This window comes from Muntiacus reevesi, chromosome 1, assembly GCF_963930625.1.
Source record: "Muntiacus reevesi chromosome 1, mMunRee1.1, whole genome shotgun sequence".
Classification (NCBI taxonomy): domain Eukaryota; kingdom Metazoa; phylum Chordata; class Mammalia; order Artiodactyla; family Cervidae; genus Muntiacus; species Muntiacus reevesi.
The window spans coordinates 232,173,138-232,192,823 of NC_089249.1; the positions used below are offsets into that span (position 1 = coordinate 232,173,138).

Here is a 19,686-nt window from a genome sequence, read left to right on the forward strand (position 1 = left end):
TCACCTTCTCCCACAGAGTCCAAAAGTCTGTTCTTTATCTCTCTGTCTCTTTTGCTGTCTTGCATAGAGGATCATCATTACCATCTTTCTAAATTCCATACATATGCATTAATATACTGTATTGGTGCTTTTTTCTGACTGACTTTACTCTATATAATAGGCTCCAGTTTCATTCACCTGATTAGAACTGACTCAAATGCATTCTTTTTAATAGCTGAGTAATATTCCATGGTGTATATGTACCACAGCTCTCATCCATTCATCTGCTGATGGACATCTAGGTCACATCCATGCCCAAGCTATTGTTAACAGTGCTGTGATGAACACTGGGGTACACGTGTCTCTTTCATTTCTGGTTTCCTCAGTGTGTATGCGCAGCAGTGGGATTGCTGGGTCATATGGCAGTTCTATTTCCATTTTTTTAAGGAATCTCCACACTGTTCTCCATAGTAGCTGTGCTAGTTTGCATTCCCACCAACAGTGTAAGAGGATTCCCTTTTATCCACACCCTCTCCAGCATTTATTGTTTACAGACTTTTTTGATAGCAGCCATTCTGGTGTTCTCACCAAATTTTTGCAGGGACTGTCTTCCAGTCAGTATGTTTTCTCAGCACCCCTCAATAGACCAGCTTCATTCCTTCATTCATTTACTTAATGTAATGTTCTGAGTGCCTACAATGAGCTAGATTTTCATGTATTCTGCCCCTTTTGCCTTAGAATCTTCCTCAACAATCCTCAACAAAAAGCTTTCTCCTCTTATTTCCCAAAGTACGATCCTCAACAAAAGCTTTCTCCTCTTATTTCCCAAAGTACGATCCTCAACAAAAGCTTCCTCCTCTTATTTCCCAAGGTACGATCCTCAACAAAAGCTTTCTCCTCTTATTTCCCAAAGTACTCAGTGATTTCTGCCACTCATGAATTCTGAAGTGATTGCCTTTATTAATTTAATGGGCCACCTGATATATAGTCAAGACTAATAGAGAAACATACCAAGAAATGTACCAAGTACACAATTGTTTCTTCAGTTTGGATTTTTAAAGAATCAAACTTTTATTTCTATTAAAATGACTTCTGAATTTCAAAAATGAAGACTTGATTCCTATATATATAGAAAAAGCATACATGAATGCATAGTTTAAGTGGTATGTGTGGTTTCAGCTTATTCGGTTAAATAATTAAAATTTTTAAAGTGTGACACTGTGGAAAACTACTAGGTTGCAAAGGAAAAGTCACTGTTTTTACACACATGATCAAAGAATAATTATCAAGGTATTTTTAAAACACAATATTGGATCAAAATTTTTAAATATACTAAATGCACGAGTTTACTATTTGCAAACTTAGTAAAACTACTTCTAGTGGATCATATATGATTCAGTTTTGAAAGATGTTTAGGTTTTTTCTCCACATCTTTGTCTACTATCAAGCTACTTTTTAAAAAAATTGATAAAAGATTCCAGCCTTGTTTCAGCTTCAGACTTGAGTCAGCTTTAAAAGACGGGTAAAATTCAAGGTGGTAATTTTAAAGAAGATGAAGTTTTCAAACTTACCAATTACATTTCTATAGGAGTAGCTTACTAGATCACTTAAATTATTTAGAAACAAGATATTCAGGATACTCTCAGACTTTTCCTTTGCTGATTAAGACTAACCTAAAATGTACTACTGCCACATAAAAGGAACAATGTCAATATAAGAATAAAGAAATATATTTAGTCACATAATTGCCAAAATTGGTACCAGGTTTTGTCTTACTGTAACATTTAATGCAACATTAATGACATTGCTCCACCTACTGAGGTTTCTATGGTTTCTGTTATCTCCTTAAGGGAAAAGCAGCTGCTAAATGGCAAGCAGAGTGGCTTCCAAGTTAAATACATGTAAGCACACAGCCTAGCTACACTGTAAACTGTCTCCACTATCAGCTGACGGCTACTGCTGCACAGGACCTAGAAAGTTCTGTCTTGAGTCTCTCCAGCGAAAAATAAAAACAGAGCACACTGAAATTATGATACACTGATGAGAATTTAAAATAAGGTAACCTTCCCACAGAAGGAAAAGCGGGGATGAAGGAAAGTAATCACACTGCAGAACAACTCTGGATGGAGTGTTTTCCTTTCAGCACCTGGAGGGTCCTGAATACTTAGTGTGGAAACAGTTTAGAGCTGTTTTTCTAAACTAAGTTTATAGCTTTATTTTTTGATTGTTAGATTAACTTAGTTTCATTGAAATAAACAGGCAGCACTGCTGAAAAGCACTGCTGAATGACAGAAAAAATAGCAGCAATACAGGAACTGATGTCACTGAATTAAAACCTTCATCTGGATTATGGAATAATCAAAAATACTAAATTTTAGAAGAATTAGAAAAGGAAATGAAAGGTAAGTTAGTTGTCAAAAAGTTTTCTATCGGTCACAATGGAGAGTCTTGATTCAGTGATAACACTTCTTGTTTCTGTACAAATGCCTTTTAAAAGCATTTGTGACAAGTGAAAAGACTTATATTTTACAAGGGATTGTGGAGATGAGGTGGGTAATGTTCTGTTGCAAGAAAGCTAAATAAAGTATACTACACAAAATTCTTATTTGTATTTCATTCTAAAGATACTGTATTCAGTGATATATTCCCATACCTTACACATGTTCTCTGATTTTTCTCCCTATTTTACTGAACAAAATGTACATCTGATTAAGGAGCAAGCAGATGAAGCCAGGGATCGACTATTTGGTGCATACTCACAATTTCTAAAACTGTCCTGATTTTATTAAATATAGAAACCCAACATTTTTATCCTTCTATCAGCACTGTAATTTTTCTATTTTCAGTTAACTTCACTAAATTCACATAAAAACATAATATGCCAAATAGCACTTGAAATAAAATTTAAAACCCTAGAATTCTTTTTTCAAGAAAAGCATCACTGGAAATGAAGTATGTAATAAAAGCTGGGTAGGTTTCTCTGTGCTAAACCCCAGCTTCTGGAGTTATCACTATAGTTCCTGACAGTTCTTCAGAGTAGTTTGGAAAATATTACTAAAACAGTCAGCTTCTCAGATACCACCATACAGACAGAGACGGCACTACTGCTACAGCTGCTGGACGGCGGGAAGTGCCACCGAAGACCGGCTTGAATGTCTATCAGCTGCTATACGACAGTTCGGTGGAGAAGGCATAAACATGTACCTTTCAAACAACTGCAACTGCTTTACAAAAAAAGCTCAAAGCTCATTTGTTCCAAAGTTGAACTTACAATGGTTCAGGACCACTTATACAGTAACAGCCAAGACAACAGACTGTAAAGTTAAGACCAATAGAAAACAGTTTGCAAGAGCTCCGATGCTGACTTTTGGCGAATGTGAATTCATTTTCCCAATCATAATAGTATTTTCCATTATTCAGAACTGGGAGAGACTTCAGAAAAACAAACAAACATTTGGGTTTCACAAAAAGTGCTTTTAATATAAAAGTGGAATTAGTACTCTGTAACTACCTATATGGGAAAAGAACCTAAAAAGGAGTGGAAACATGTATAACTGATTCACTTTGCTGCATAGCAGAGACTAACAACACTGTAAATCAACTATATTCCAATAAAAAATTTTTTTTTAAAGAATGAAATTGGAAAAATGGTGGAGTAAGGAACTCCAGATACCACCCCCACATAAGAGCAAAGAAAGAAGGCATAAACTGTCGAATCCACTTTTTTTTGGAACCCTCAAAGGCTTGCAGCAACCGAGACGATGCTTATTCCAACACCCTTCCCCCTCCCACCGCCACCCTGATTCTTGGTAAGAACAGCAAACTTTGCAGGGTTTTTAACTTACCCAGCCCCGCCCCCTACTCTCCAGTTTACTAGTCGTCATGAAAATAACAGGCCTCATTCCTAGCACCAGCGATAGCAAAATAAACTTCATTTGCAAAGAATTCTAATTATTTGTTCTGACCATTCTGGTGGCTCCCTGGAAGACTGCCTCAAAAAGCTTGTCTTTATTTTGCCTAACTCGGACCTAGCTTAGTGCTGAAGTCCTGCTATGGGGGCAAGGAAATGATTTGTTGGCAATGTTCATGCTGATGTCTTAGGCTGCTGTTGTTTGAGGTGATGGATAACAACTGGGGGCACACAAAGAACGAACCAGAAGACTTACAAGCTTCAAAGCTAGAGCTTTGAAAAGGTCTGACATAAATCTGGAGATCTAGAAGACCACAAGCATGGCTTTAGGAAGGCCCTTAGAATCTCACCTCTTATTGACCTTGAAGCTCTATGGAAGCTGGAGACAAAGGCTAAGGCAGAGCTGTAAGCTCTAGGAGTGAGAGTTAAAAGGTTCATCCTAACAAACACACTGAGCCCCTGGGCAGACTGGAAGATGGTTTTGTTTGCAGATATTTAATAAAATCACTGTTCAACCATTAGCTGATACCAAGCTAAGGGAACGGAGACTTCAGGGTCCACAATGGACAAACAATGCAACCTTTACAGAATTAGTTCAAAGAGTCAGACAGGAAGCTGCCTGAGGAAGCCCAGATGTTTATCTTTCTAGAGAAGGCTATTTTCACTGTGTTCCATGACATAAGGTAAACTATGTCTAAAGAACTAAAGGAAAGTAAAAACAAGAATGTGTCATTAAACTGAGTAGATTAATAAAGAGATATTATAAAACTGAATCAAAATTTGGGAGCAGAAAAGTATAATAACTGAAATGAAAAATTCATTATTGGGGCTCAATAGCAGATGTGAGCAGGCAGAAGAATCAGACTTGAAATGGAAAAAAAGAAAAATATCCAAGAAACCCAACAGACTACATAAGAATAGACTTAAAAATATCCACACACAGACACATCATAAACTATCAAAAGTTAAATACAGAAAACAGCAAGAGAGAAGCAACTCATTATGTTCAAGTGACTCTTAACGAGACTACCAAAGTGATTTCTCAACAGAAACTATGCAGGGTCAGGTCAGAAAACAGTAGGACGACACATTCAAAGTGCTCTAAGAATTCAGAATTAATCAAGAATTCTATATCTAGCAACACAGTTCTTCAAAAATGAAGCAGAAACTACATTTTCAAGTAACAAAAACTGAAGCGGTTCATCATTAGCAGACCTGCCCTCCGACGACTGCTGATGGGAGTTCTTCAGGCTGGACTGAAGAAACAGTAGACAGTAAGTCAAATACACATGAAGATTAAAGTGCACCAGGAAAGGTAACTACATAACCTCTGTTCGTAGGGTTTCCCAGGCTAGAGTACTTGAGTGGGCTGCCATTTCCTTCTCTAGGGGGTGACCTTCCCAACCCAGGAATCAAACCTGGGTCACCTGCATTGTAGATTCTTTACCAACTGAGCTAGGAGGGAATGCCACGTAAATGCACAGAAGAGTGTAAATGTATCTTTTGTTTGTAAATCCTTTTCCCTTTCTTATTGAAAAGGCAACAGCATCAACAATACTTATAAGTGGACAGGCACACAATATATAAAGAGGAAATCTATAACAATAACAGACAATCTGATACAGAGATATACAGAGACAATACGTAATCTCCAGGGCAACCAGTCAGAAAATAACCCCAAAAACATAGTAAGAGAAATGACAAGGGAGGTAGAATGATCACACCAGAAAACTTTACTACAAAAGAAGGTCATAATGAGGAACTGAAGAACATGAGTCTGCCTTATCAGTAATTCCATTAAGTAGCAATAGATTAAATCCTCAAAAGGCAGAGGTTGGCAGAAGGGATTTTAAAAAATGATCCAACTATATGCTGTCTATAGAGACTCACCTTAAACACACAGATAAACTGAAAATAAAAGGATGAAAAAAGATATTCCATACAAGAGAGCTAGAGCGGCAACTCACATCAGACAAAATAAGACAACACAAACATTGTCCCCAGAGACAAAGATGACTGTATAAAGATAAAAGTGAATAACAAATATATATATACACCTAACAACAGAGTCCCAAAACATATGAAGCAAAAGTAGTTGAAAATTTAAATACTCTCACTTTCCATCTGTAACAGAACTAGACAGAAAACTGGCAAGGAATGAAGACTTGAATGCCATCCTATAACAATTAAATCTAAAAGACAACTATCAAACACTCCAAATTACAAAGTAAGAATATTAATTCTTGTCAAGTACACATGGAACATTCTCTAGGATAGATGATACATTAGGTCATAAAACAAAACTTAGAAGGCCGAAATCATACAAATTATATTCTCTGACCACAAGAGAATAAAGTCAGAAATTAACAGAAGCAAGCTTGGAAAATTCACACACACAGACACACACACACATATAAATCAAACAAACATTCCAAATAATCAGTGGAAGAAAGAAAAAAAGTCACATTAAAAAAAAAATCACATGGGAAACGAGAAAATACCTTAAGATAAATGAAAACAAAAATAAACTTCAGAGGATGCAGCAAAAGCAGTGCTAAGAGGGAAATTTATAGCTGTGTTTATCTTATAAAGAAGAGAGTACTGAAATCAATAGCTTTATCTCTCACATTGAGAAACCAGAAGAAGAAAGCATAGAGGAATAATAAAGACTAGAGTGGAGAAAAAGAAATAGAGAATAGAAAAACAATAGAAAAGATCAACAAAACCCAAAGTTGCTGCAACGAACAATCAATAAAAACTTCAGCTACACTGACCAATAGTGGGGGGGTGGGGGGAGGGGAGAGATGACTTAAATGACCAAAATCAGAAATTAAAGTGTGAATAGTTACTGCTGACCTTAGAGAAAATAAAAGGATTATAAAGGAACAAATGAACAACTGTATACCAACCAACTAGATAATCCACATGAAATGTATACATTTCTAGAAACAAACTACCAAAACTCTCAAAAAGTAACAGAAAATGTGAATAGACCTATAACAAAGAGATTAATTCAGTAATCAAAAAAAATTCCAACAAAACCCAGATGGTTCAGCTGGTGAATTTAGTCAAATGTTTAAAGAAGAATTAAAAACGAGAGAGGAGGGAACACTTCCTAACTTGGTCTGAGGCTAGTATCATGGTATCAAAGCCAGAAAAATATATTACAATGAGACTATAGAACACTATCCCTTTTAAAGACAAGTGCAAAATTCCCAGCAACATACTGGTAAACTGAATCTAGATGCATACAAAAACTATTATAAACCGTAGTCAAGTTAAGAGTAATCCCAAGAACACAAGGTTGATTCAATGTGTGAAATCAATTAGTGTAATAAACTATACAAGAGACTGAAAGAAAAACCACATAATCATCTCAATAGATGCAAAAAAAGCATTTGACAAAATCCAACACCCTTTCATAGTAAAAAAACATTTAACAAACTAGGAAAAGACGGAATATATTTTCAATCTGATATAGTATATCTATGAAAAACCCACAACTAACAACATACTTAAAACTGAAAGTTTTCCCCCTGAATTCAGGACCAATATAAGCATGCCCACTTTCACCACTGCTACTTAGCATTACACTGGAGGTTCTAGCTAGGGCAATGAGGCAGAAACAGAGGTAAAAATAATCCAGATTGGAAAGAAAGAAAAATATTTTTCCTTGCAAACGACAGGATCTTACTTATAGCAAATCTTAAAACTAGAGTCAATAAATTCAGCAGTTGCAGGATACAAAATAACACAAAATATCAGTTGCTTTATTATACTGCAGCTATGAATAATCTGAAAATGGAACTAAGAAAACATTTACAATAGCTTCAAAAAGTATAAAATACTTAGGAATAAATTTAACCAAAGAAGGGAAAAGAGTTGTATACTGAAACCTACAAAACACTGTAAAGAAATTAAAGATCTACAGAAATGGAAAAGATATCCTGTGTTCAGGAACGGGAAGACTTTAATGTTGTTAAGACGGCGACATACCCCAAAGTGATCTACAAGTTCAATGCAATTTTGTTATCAAAATTCGAGCTTCCATTTTTTCAGAAATGGACAAGCTGATCCTAAAATTCATGTAGACTTGCAAGAAACACAGAGTAGCCAAATAATTTTGGGAAAAAAAAAAAAAGTTCGAGGGCTCATATTTCCCAATTTCAAAACTTAGTATGAAAAAAGAGCAATCAAGCAGTGTAGTACTGACATACAATTAGGCATGTAGACTGATGGAATGGAATTGATTGTCCAGAAGTAAAACCATACATTTATGATCAATTGATTTCAACCAGGGTACTGAAATCATTCAGAGGATAAATTAGTCTTTTCAACAAATAGTGGTGGGACAACTGGGTACCAGCATGTAAAAGAATAAAGTTTGGTCCCTGCCTCATACAAAAATTAACTTAAAATGGATCGAAGAGTTAAATTTAAGAGCTGAAACTATAAAAATTCCTAGAAGGAAAAAAAAGGTGAAAAACACAAGCAAAGAAAAAAATTGGTAAATTGGACTTCATTAAAATTAAAAATGTCTGTGATTCAAATAACACTATGAGGAAAATGAAAAGAACCCTCAGAATGGGAGAAAATGTCTGCATATCATGTATCTGGTAAAGGTCTAGTATTCAGAATATATAACAACTCTCACAAACAACAATAAAAAGACAACCCAATTAAGCAGGCAAAGGATTTGAACGGACATTTCTCAAAAGGTATACAAATGTCAAAGAAACACTTGAAAAAATGCTCAACTTCATTAGTCATTTGGGAAATGCAAATCAAAGCCACAATGAGCTAGACACACCCACTCGGACAGCCATTATGAAAAAGACAGACAGTAACAAGTATGGGCAAGGACACAGAGAAGTTAGAATTCTTATATGTTGTTTGTGGAAATGGAAAATGGTATAGTCACTGTGGAAAAGTTTGGCAGTTCCTCAAAAGGTTAAACATGGGTATCTATTAATACCCCTAACTAGGTATCTATGAAAGAGAAATAAAAACAATAAAAATGTGTTATATAATGCAATATTATTTAGTCATAAAAAGGAATGTAATACTGTTAAATGAACACAACACAAATGAACCTTGAAAACATTCTAACTGCAAGAAGGCAAATACAAAAGGCCATTTACTGCATACCATTTATATGAAATTTCCTAAACAGGTAAATCCACAGAGACAAAAAAAGTAAGGTTAACATTAAATATCCTACAATGAGCAGACATCCTCAACAACAAAGAATTACCCAGTCCAAGTGTCAGTAGTGCTAAGGCGGAAAAATTCTGTTCTAAAGGTGAAGCTTAATCTATTAAATAGGAAGAAATAATCAATCATGTAAAATTGTGGTGTTGTTTAGTCACTAAGTCTTGTTGGACACTTGTGGGCCTATGGACTGTAGTCCGCCAGACTCCTCTGTCCCTGGGACTTCCCAGGCAAGAATATCAGAGTGGGTTGCCATTTCCTTCTCTAATGGATCTTCCCAACCCAGGAATCAAACCCACATCTCCTGCATTGGCAGGCAATTCTTTACCACTGAGCCACCAGGGAAAGTGAAAAGTGAAAGTCACTCAGTCTCGTCTAACTCTTTGCAACCCCATTAACTATACAGTCCATGGAATTCTCCAGGCTAGAATACTGGAGTGGGTAGCCTTTCCCTTCTATAGGGGATCTTCCCAACCCAGGGATTGAACCCAGGTCTCCCATACTGCAGGTGGATTCTTTACCAGCTGAGCCACAAGGGAAGGGAAGCCCCCAAGTAAAACTACATTAAATACTATTTGAGACAACTACTCTGAACTTTTCATACTGTTCATGGGGTTCTCAAGGCAAGAATACTGAAGTGGTTTGCCATTCCCTTCTCTAATTAAATAATTTCCAATGAAATTAAAAGATGCTTGCTCCTTGGAAGAAAAGTTATGACCAACCTAGACAGCATATTAAAAAGCTAGATGAGACATTACTTTGCCAACAAAGGGCCATTTAGTCAAGGCTATAGTTTTTCCAGTAGTCATGTATGGATGTGAGAGTTGGATTATAAAGAAAGCTGAGCGCCAAAGAACAGATGCTTTTGAACTGTGGTGTTGGAGAAGACTCTTGAGAGTCCCTTGGACTGCAACGAGATCCAACCAGTCAATCTTAAAGGAAATCACTCCTGGGTGTTCATTGGAAGGACTGATGCTGCAGCTGAAACTCCAATACTTTGGCCACCTGATGTGAAAAACTCACTCATTGGAAAAGACACTGATGCTGGGAAAGATTGAAAGCAGGAGGAGAAGGGGATGACAGAGGATGAGATGGTTGGATGGCATCACTGACTCAATGGACATGAGTTTGAGGAAGCTCCGAGAGTTGGTGATGGACAGGGAGGCCTGGCGTGCTGCAATTCATGGGGTCGCAAAGAGTTGGACATGACTGAGCGACTGAACTGAACTGAAGTCTGAACTTGGTAGAGCTGTAATTCCTCATTCATTTTGACAATATCAAATTAGATGGTGAAAGAGTGTTCAAGTATCAGTTTCAAGTTTAGAGTGTACCTTAAAGGTCACCTATTTTAAGACATCTTTAAGATTTTGCAATTCAAATTTCTTTTTCTGAGAAGAGTTCAACCATATTGTATATGAGAATTTTGGGAAATTTGAAAGTCATCACAGTATTTTTAGAACTTGCTTTAAGGATGTTTCATTTGTAGAAATCTTCCTATTGGGCATTCACCCTCCACTCATTAAAGAAGAAGAGATTATTGGTTTTGAGGCTGGGATCCAGGACCTCACAAGTGGCTTGGATCCACACCTCACCTCAGGTCAGGTGTGCATACTGCTGTAGAGGTGCTGCACAATTATGTGTGTAACCTGTAAGAAAGCTTTCACACTAATACCCGTGTGTCTTTTCTAGTGTTTTCCCTGGAACTGGAATCTGACCAATCACTAGTCAGTTTTCCTTCTTTGAAAGATGAGATAAAAGATGTTCATGAAAACTTTCAAAGGGAGCTCTTTATTGTTGAGTGTCTGAAAACCAGGAACATGGGCAGAAATAGCTTAGTTTACCAAATCAATGCACTTATGAATGAAAAATATGAGAAGTAAATTATGCTTACAATTCTGTGAAGCAGAAAGCACTGAACTATAGTGTGAAAAGGCACAGATTCAGAAGTAATGACCCAGTTTCAAATCCTGGCACTGCTGAATTAACATCCAAGTCACAATCTCTCTGAACCTATTTTCTTATTAAAAAAATAGGGATAATTTTATATTTACTCTAAGTACTTCATCAGATTATGAGATCAAGCAATAATATAATTTGTAAAAGGTGTTATAATCACTTGCCTAATAAAGAATGTATTTCAATGGAGAGGTTTTTTTTTTTTTTTTTAAATGAACAAAGTTAAAAATTTATGGAAAAAGAGACTAAGATGGAATATGGCTCTTTAGTTTAAGATACTATTACAATACTAAAGCAGCTCAATGGGATCTTTCAAACCCTCTTCCTCCAACTCTCAAAAAAGATGGTGCTGAAATTTACTAAAAAATAATAGCTCAAAAACACATTACAGATGCTATCAACTGATTAAGTTCACTCTCTTTAGCTGACTTCATGTCATCTTGGGCTGGCAGCCAGGAGCCAATGGCAAAATGGTACACCCGCACAGTCTCCAGGCAGAGGAAACCTATTGACTTTTTGTTTTTAAAAGACCTGCAAAATGGTAACTCTGAGGTATAATATGCATTACTGTCATCCTTATAAAAAATCACTAATTATAAATATACCTTTATTATTTAGCTGACTTGACTTAAAATGAGGGAATAAGTTAATTTTGAAATTCTTCTGGGGCAAAATGATAATATGTTGCATATTTATGAAAGGGAGTCTTGAGACATGAAGCCAGTACATTAAGGACTCTGGCTAAGATCTGTACATTACAACACACTGGTCTTCCCAGGCTTTAGCAATGGTTATACTGACTTCAGACTATTACTGGTTGTATCCCCTACTCAAAAACCTGCCTGCCTGAGCAGCTTTATCTGCAACCCGACAGGTGCAGAAGCCCCAAAGTTATCACTGAGAAGTTTTTACTGACTCCAAGAATTTCATAAAATAGCAATTGAAGAATATAAAGCTCAAGTTTAAAAAAATGAAATTAGGTATATATATAAAAGCATATTATCAACTATAAGTTGATAGTTGTATCAACTATAATTAGTTGGAAGCTTAGTATCTGAGATCATTAATCCAAGTCTGACGCTAAAGATGTATCAATTCATCTTTAGAAAACCTGTTAAAATTTGTTCTTTAAATGTCCATGAATTTTTAGACCACAGCTAAATGAAAAGTCAAGTGCAAAGTATGGAAGGCTATTAACAAAAGTACAGAAATACAAGAAAATATTTTCTATGAGTCTTATTCATAACTAAATATGTCAACTGACCAAAGGCCAAAAAAGGGGAAAACCGTTATTTTAGATTTGGGTAGTGGTCTTTAAAAAAATTTTTTTTTCATTATGTGTACACCCCTGTTACACTGGGTGGCTACCTGAAGTACCAGACAAATAATTATCACCTTAAATAACAATGAAAAGTATTTTTCTTAAAAGTCAATTTGAATTTTGAAAATAACTTTAACTTTCAATTCTTTTTTATTCCACTGTAGAAAGTGCCCTTGATTTTGATTTATAACTAAAGCAGAATTTTACTGCACAATCTAGCACTTGATCAGATACTACTTTGATCTCTTGTTTCATATCACTCTTTTTCATCATTCCACAATTCTAAGTTCCTGGGTAGGAATTTGGCTTTTTCTTTTTGGACCTTTGCAGGACATGAGCTTGCTCCGAAGGCAGAGGAGCAGTGCTTGCTGACAGACAGCACCCACAACAGAAACTGCAGCTGTGATGCTCAGGGGTCACAAAAGGATGACGCAAAAGAACAGTGAGCTTGAGCCCTGAGGACTCCACCTCTCTGTCACTTGATAGATGGGTGTCAGTTTGTTTCAACTCTCTTATCTTTTGTCTCTTTATCAGTAAAACAGTGGTAAAGGGTACTTCCTTCTAGCATTATCACTAAATGAGATAAAAACAGGGATGTTCTATATACTATAGGAGTTCTTTGTTACTATCACTCACCATTTTCTCTGCCACTGTTGCTAGGGTAAAATACTAATCACATTTTTTTTTTTTCTTTCTCAAATAATTGCTTTGTCTACCCCCAAACTGCCTACCTGATCCTCTCCAACCTTCTTCGTACCTCTTTCTCAGCCTTCATCTAACACTTTATAGTAAATTTCAAAATTTCCTGAAGTAGTCTCCTGTATTTTCACACAGCAGATCACCACCATTCTCATCTAAGACAAGTCTTTAGAACTTGTGGGAACTTTTAGCCAATAAAAGTTGGGGAGGCCGAAACAGACCCACAGCAAGAGACCTTAGTACAGTCACTCAGAATAGCTTACTATCATTCTGTTCAATAAGCAAAATTATTGCTCTGACTTTTAAACCATACATGCATAATTTAACATACTAGTTTTATTCAGTGAGGCAGAGGAGTTCCAGAATACCAAAAAGATTTCCTTTTTTGTAATCTCAACTTCTGCATTAAAAGAAAACAAAACAAACAAAAATCCTTCCTTGATTTCTTTGTATTAAAAAAAAAACTATTTATATGGTAAAATGAAAAATTAAAATGTAAATATTTTGCATACACCAAACTGGCACAAAAGACCAGCGCTAACACATGTTGGTGAGCATGTGGGGCAAAAAGGTTACTTATAACACTGCTCAGAAATAATCTGGCATTCTCCAGAGGTTGTAAGTGTGTATATCTTCTGAGCAAGTTATTCCACTTCTAGACAGAATTCCCTAGGAGAACACTCTTACACTATATACACCAAGAGACATTTTCACAGCAATATTGTTCAAAAAGCAGAAAACTGGAGACAAAACCAAATGTCCGTTAACAGTAGAACAGATAAATGTACTATATTCATTCAAACATGTAACATATATCTGTATTAATATAGTTCAGATTACATGGATGATCTTTACCATGTTGAATTTAAAAAATGTTGTAAAGATTACATTCAATATGAGTCTATTGCATAAAGTTAAAAACATCTAAAACTAAATAATGTTATCATTTGGGGATATATAATTAGGTAATAAAATCATAAAACAAAGCAAAAGAAGGCAAAAACACAAAATTCAGTATTATAGCTACCAGAGGTTGGGAAGGAGGGTGAAATGACCGGGAAGGGACATGCAGTGAGCTTAAGAGAGAATAGTAATGGTCTCTTATGTTGGAGTGGGTGTAAAGAGGTACTTGCTTTATTTTCTGTAAATCATACATATAACATATTTTTTCCAGTATGTGTGAAATAATTCACTTAAAAAGGTACCTATGGTAAAAGAGAAAAATGTGTTTTTGAGATATCACATAAATTCATTTTTTTTCTTTCCTGTCTTTCAGCTTCTATAACTTTTTTATTTAAGCCACTGTATTAATATATAAAATATGCCACTGCCTTTATTGTCTTTTCCTGATGTTTGTTCACTATTCAAGATTTATATTGCTTAATTTCCCATGTTCTAAATCATTAATAACTTGCCTCGGCCTCATACCTGCCTGGAGAATGTTTTACAGAGCACTAGGATTGAAAACTTACAGTGAATCAAAAAGAAAGAGAGGAGGGACTTGAATTCTCAAGTCACGTTCTTACTTAGTAGCTAGATTATGCTGCTTTTCTCCAAGGTCCTTTACATCCTACCTGTTTTCAAAGGCCCCATCTTATAACTTATGATGGCTATCATGGAGTGACGAAACCCACACATCTCAGTAATGGGATGCTGGCATGCGAGCAGATGCTGGATTCAACAAAGCACCTTGTCAGGCTCCAGGCTGACATCAGGTCAGCCCCTATATTTGAACTTTTCCCAAACCCTTCTCAGGCCCTTACTCTTGCAGCTAAGAAAGTCTAGTCATCTCACCTGCTCTTAAACTGAAGATTTCAGGAATTTCATGCAGAACATATTAGTGAAAACTAATTATATAGAGGATACAATTTTGAAAGAAAAATACAAGAAGCTATTTAATGTTTCTGATGTTACTTAAGGCAGTTTCAGAACTTTTCCTTTGTTAAGACTCAAACCTACAGAAACACTTGAAAGAATGAGAGTGAAAATGCATGCATACATACACACAAACACAGAGATGTACATTGCAACACGGGAATAGCAACAAGTAAGTTAATCTAAATTCTCTTCAATGGAGGTCTAGTACGTACAGTATATCCATTTAGCTGTTAGAAAGAAAGCAGCAGACCTACCATATGATCTAGCAATCTCACTCCTGGGCACATATCAGAGAAAATAATAATTTGGAAACAAACATGAACCCCAGTGTTCACTGCAGCACTATCTACAATAGCCAAGACATGGGGGCAACGTAAATGTTCATCAGCAGGAATGGATAAAGATGGGGTATGTATATAAGTGGAATATTGCTCAGCCATAAAAATGAAGTAATGCCATTTGCAGCAACATGGATGGATCTAGAGATTATCATACTGACTGAAGTCAGACAGAGACAGACAGATATCATGTGGTATTATTGATATGTGAAATTTAAAAAAAGGGGGTACAAATGAACTTACCTACCAAATAGCAACAGGGTCACAGATGTAGAAAACACACACGGTACCAAGGGGTAAGCAGGAGATAAACTGGAAAATTGGGAATGACACACACACTGCTATGCCCAAAATAATTAACAGATAAACAAGGTCCTGCTGTAAGGCATAGGAAACTCTGCTCGATACTCTGCAGCAGTCTACATGGGAAAAGACTATAAGAAAGAGTAAGTAGATACATATGCATAACAGATTCACTCTGCTGTAGACCTGAAACCAACATTGTGAATCAACTATACTCTAACAAAAGTAATTTTTAAAAAGTAGATTTGCTTGACAGATATGTTACACATTTTCAAGAGACAATTTATATATATATATATATATACACACACACACACACGTATTTTACAAATTAGAATGTTATTCAAATTTTAAAATATTTTAAAGAATTGAAGATCATGTATTTTTATTTACAAGTAAATCATCAACTTCTGGAAAGCACAAAAAATACCAAAAGTAATCAAAAGATCAGCGTCTAACATAACAGCACACTGTCACTTAACAATTTCTGTCAATCTACTTCTCTGAGAACTGACTGTTTCAGTTTCTATCATTTGCCCAATTGATTAATGAAAGAGAAACGAGTTAAAATGTGAAGTGCTTTTTTAAAAAGCTAAGAAAAAATCCTAAAAAAGTCATGTTAATTTCTTAATAGTCTCTGGATGAATATTTGAGAGATGCAAAACACAGGGCAGGGTTTGGTATCTTGCAACTTTTCGCTGTTTTTCCCCTTTTAAAGGAGACACATGCTCTACCACACTTTCAGAAACCCTCAATGTTATTTATTTAGCTTTCAAGTGAGTCTTCCTGAAATTAGGTCTGTGCCACTTAGAATTTTTCTAAGGCAAAATAGCAAAAATCGCTACCCATTAGAAAGCTGAAAGGTGTACAGAAAGAAGAATAAACTTAGATGATGACAGGAAGCTGAAAAAGTTCTCATACTTCACACACAAGAGCCGTGAGAGAAACAATCTGAAAAAACTTAAGCAGGTTAAAAAAGCCGTCTCTCTCGGTCCCCCAAACGCAGTAACAACTTGACTGCTGAGAAGGGGAAAGAACCTTAGGTAAGTTCTCAGATAAGGACTTGGAGGCCCTACAGACCTGAGACACGAGGGAGCCTTCTCTACAGGGCTCGGTCCATCACACCTTCCCATCTGGCCCTGGAGCACGCATCAGCACTTATTACAGCTCACTGCTCCTTAACTGTTTTGTGGATATACATCACGTCTCCCCCACTGGATGCAGGCGCCTTTGAGATCAGCAAGAATGTGATTTCACCACTTCTTTGGAGCACACTGTGCAAGAGTGAGCAGGCGGGAAGGTCCTCAGTAATACATATATTGACCCACATGATCAGCAGGCAGCAGAGGGAGGAAAAACTCTTCTGCTGCTGTTTCTTTATGACCATCCACTTCTGAGCACTCAACTTTACTTGCCTCACAAAATTTCTTCTTTCCAAGTCACTGTTCTTCCAAACTAAGGTTCTTTCCTTAGCACAGTCTATTTTTGTTTGTTTGGCAAACATGTACTGACATGAAATTAGCATTAATGTTTTGGGAAAATATCTCTGGATCCTAAATATATTTGGGGAAGCTAGTTTCCCCTGGTTTATGGTTTAAAATGGTCTCAGTAAAGGATGAAATTGGGAAATGATTTTTAAAAAAAAGAAAAGCAAAGATTGAAATCCATAATCCAATAGCTTAGCCTTAAAAAACAACGGCTTCTAAACAGTGAAAGTGTAAAATATTTTATTATCGTTAATCAAATGAGTAGAGCTGACCCTTGAATAACAGGGTGCCAACCCCCATGCAGTGAAAAGCTGACTATAACTTTAGAGTTGGCCCTGCATATCCACTGTACCCTTGGTTCTGCACTTGGTGAACTGTGCAATATGGTAGTACACACTCAAGATTTTTTTTCAAGAACATAAGTGGACCCCCAACGTTCAAACCTGTATTGTTCAAGGGTCAACTGTATACTCAAAGGTTCTTTTCCTAGAATAACATGTAATTATTAAGCATGAAATATAGCTAAAGTGAACGTTGCTCAGCCGCGTCCAACCCTTTGCAATCCCATGGACTATACAGTCCATGGAATTCTCCTGGTCAGAATATTAGAGTGGGTAGCCTTTTCCTTCTCCAGGGGATCTTTCCAACCCAGGGACTGAACCCAGTTCTCCTGCATAGCAGGAGGATTCTTTACCAGCTGAGCCACCAGGGAAGCCCAAGAATACTGGAGTGGGTAGCCTATTCCTTCTCCAGGGGATCTTCCCTATGCAGGAATCAAACTGGGGTCTCCTGCCTTGCAGGCAGATTCTTTACCAGCTGAGCTACCAAGGACTTCGATGAAAGGTGGCTAAGGTACAGACAAATCACCTACTTGCTTGTGTTCACACTCTCAGCTAAAACTAGAGGTGGTTCAGCCTCAGTTTTCAGATCTTTGAGGACATGCACCTGGTTCTTTTTCTAGAAGAAGTTAACATTTCTGATTATTTGGATTCTGAAATACCTGACTCTTTGTTTGAGCTGAGCTAATTTTACTTTTACCATATATGTATGTATGTGCATGTATATGTGCGTGTGTGAGAGAGCCAGAACTTTTCTATTTCCCACTAGCAGGACAGAGATTTGTGTCTAGTTAATTAATTTGACAACTGTTTTCAGCACAAGGAAAATAAATTCATGTTGTTTTATTTCTGTGTGGCACCTTTAATTTTTTAAAAGCAGCCAACCTAAAACTGGTAATGTGGGATGGTACTATTCTTTTCATATCACATGTAATACCTGATTCAGGTATGACAGTTCCCAAATCTAATGTTAAGGCACCCAGTGTGTCTAAGAGAGGCCAAAATTCTTTCTAAAAATGTAGATTTGGACTGTGTCTAATGTTCCAACTCTCACCCCATGGATCAGTGAATTCTACCCAAAGAGACCTATAGATTTTCCTCTCTTAACTGTGGGTCTCAGCCATTCTTTTCTTATAGGGAAATTCCCCAGTTAGTCATTTTGAGGTCACAGCTAGTCACATATTCTTCTTTCCTTCCCTAACACACTTTCCCTTCCCTTTTATTCCAAAGAAATAACTGAATCTGGCACCTTGATTGGACTATGGGAGCCCGGAGTAAAAGCAATTTTAGCTTCCATGAATAAAAACAATTATCTAAGTACTTTAGTAGACATCCAATCTAACCCTTTCTTTATAATAAATTACACATAAAGAATCAAGTGAATCAACCATTACAGAGTGCCTATTAGGAAGGTTAAGTAAATTGTGCAGGACTGTAGAAATAAGTGATAGCTGGAGTTTGAACCTCAGTTGGTCTCTAATTCCAGGCTTTCATCCTTTTGATTGCAGTGACTCTGTCTTTCCACCATGGGCAAGCTTCATAAGCAATTAGAGTATCACCAACAGAAGGATCACAATTTCAAATGCACCCATTTCCCATAACTACTGGAAAATAATGTAAACCCCCCCCCCCAACCCCCACACCCAATATAGTCATGCTCTCTGCAGTATAACTTCCCAGCTCCTCCACCTCCTGCCTGCATCTTGGCCGGGCATTCTAACTTGCTTTGATCAACAGAACCTTTGACAATAGGGAGAAGTCAGTCTAGGCCTTAAGAAGCTTTGCACGCTTCTGTTGGTACACTCAACAAGCTCTGAAGAGCCTGTTGGATGAGACACGACTGTCAGTCTTCATGGCCACAGTCAACCAGCTGGCTGCCACAGACACACTGAGTGAGCCCGGCTGAGATCAGTTAAGCCTGGCCAGATCAGCAGAACTGTCCAGTTGACCTGAAGACTCAGGAGGAACAAAAAAAATGGTTATTATTTTAAAGGTACTGAATTTGGGGACAGTTTGTTATAGAGCAAGTACTACCTGATACAACTATCAAACAAATTAACTTTGAGCAAGCAGAAGTGAAACAAAACAAAAAAAAAATCCTGCTTCCAAAAGATGGTTCCAACATGGAAAATGTTGTTGATCTATAATAAATTTAGACATCAAAATAAACAATTAGGTAAAATCTACATCTGGAAAATAAAATCCTTGTAATTGTGATAGCCAATTCACTTTGAATCATTAAGAAACTATTTTCTTAAAATCTGTC

General features: G+C 36.6%; 1 protein-coding gene across 5 annotated transcripts in view; it reads right to left on the minus strand.

Moving 5' to 3' along the window:
* NR3C1 (nuclear receptor subfamily 3 group C member 1) overlaps nucleotides 1-19,686 on the minus strand; it is a 118,007-nt gene that overhangs the window by 74,054 nt on the left and 24,267 nt on the right. The gene's annotated exons all lie outside the window — the stretch shown is intronic.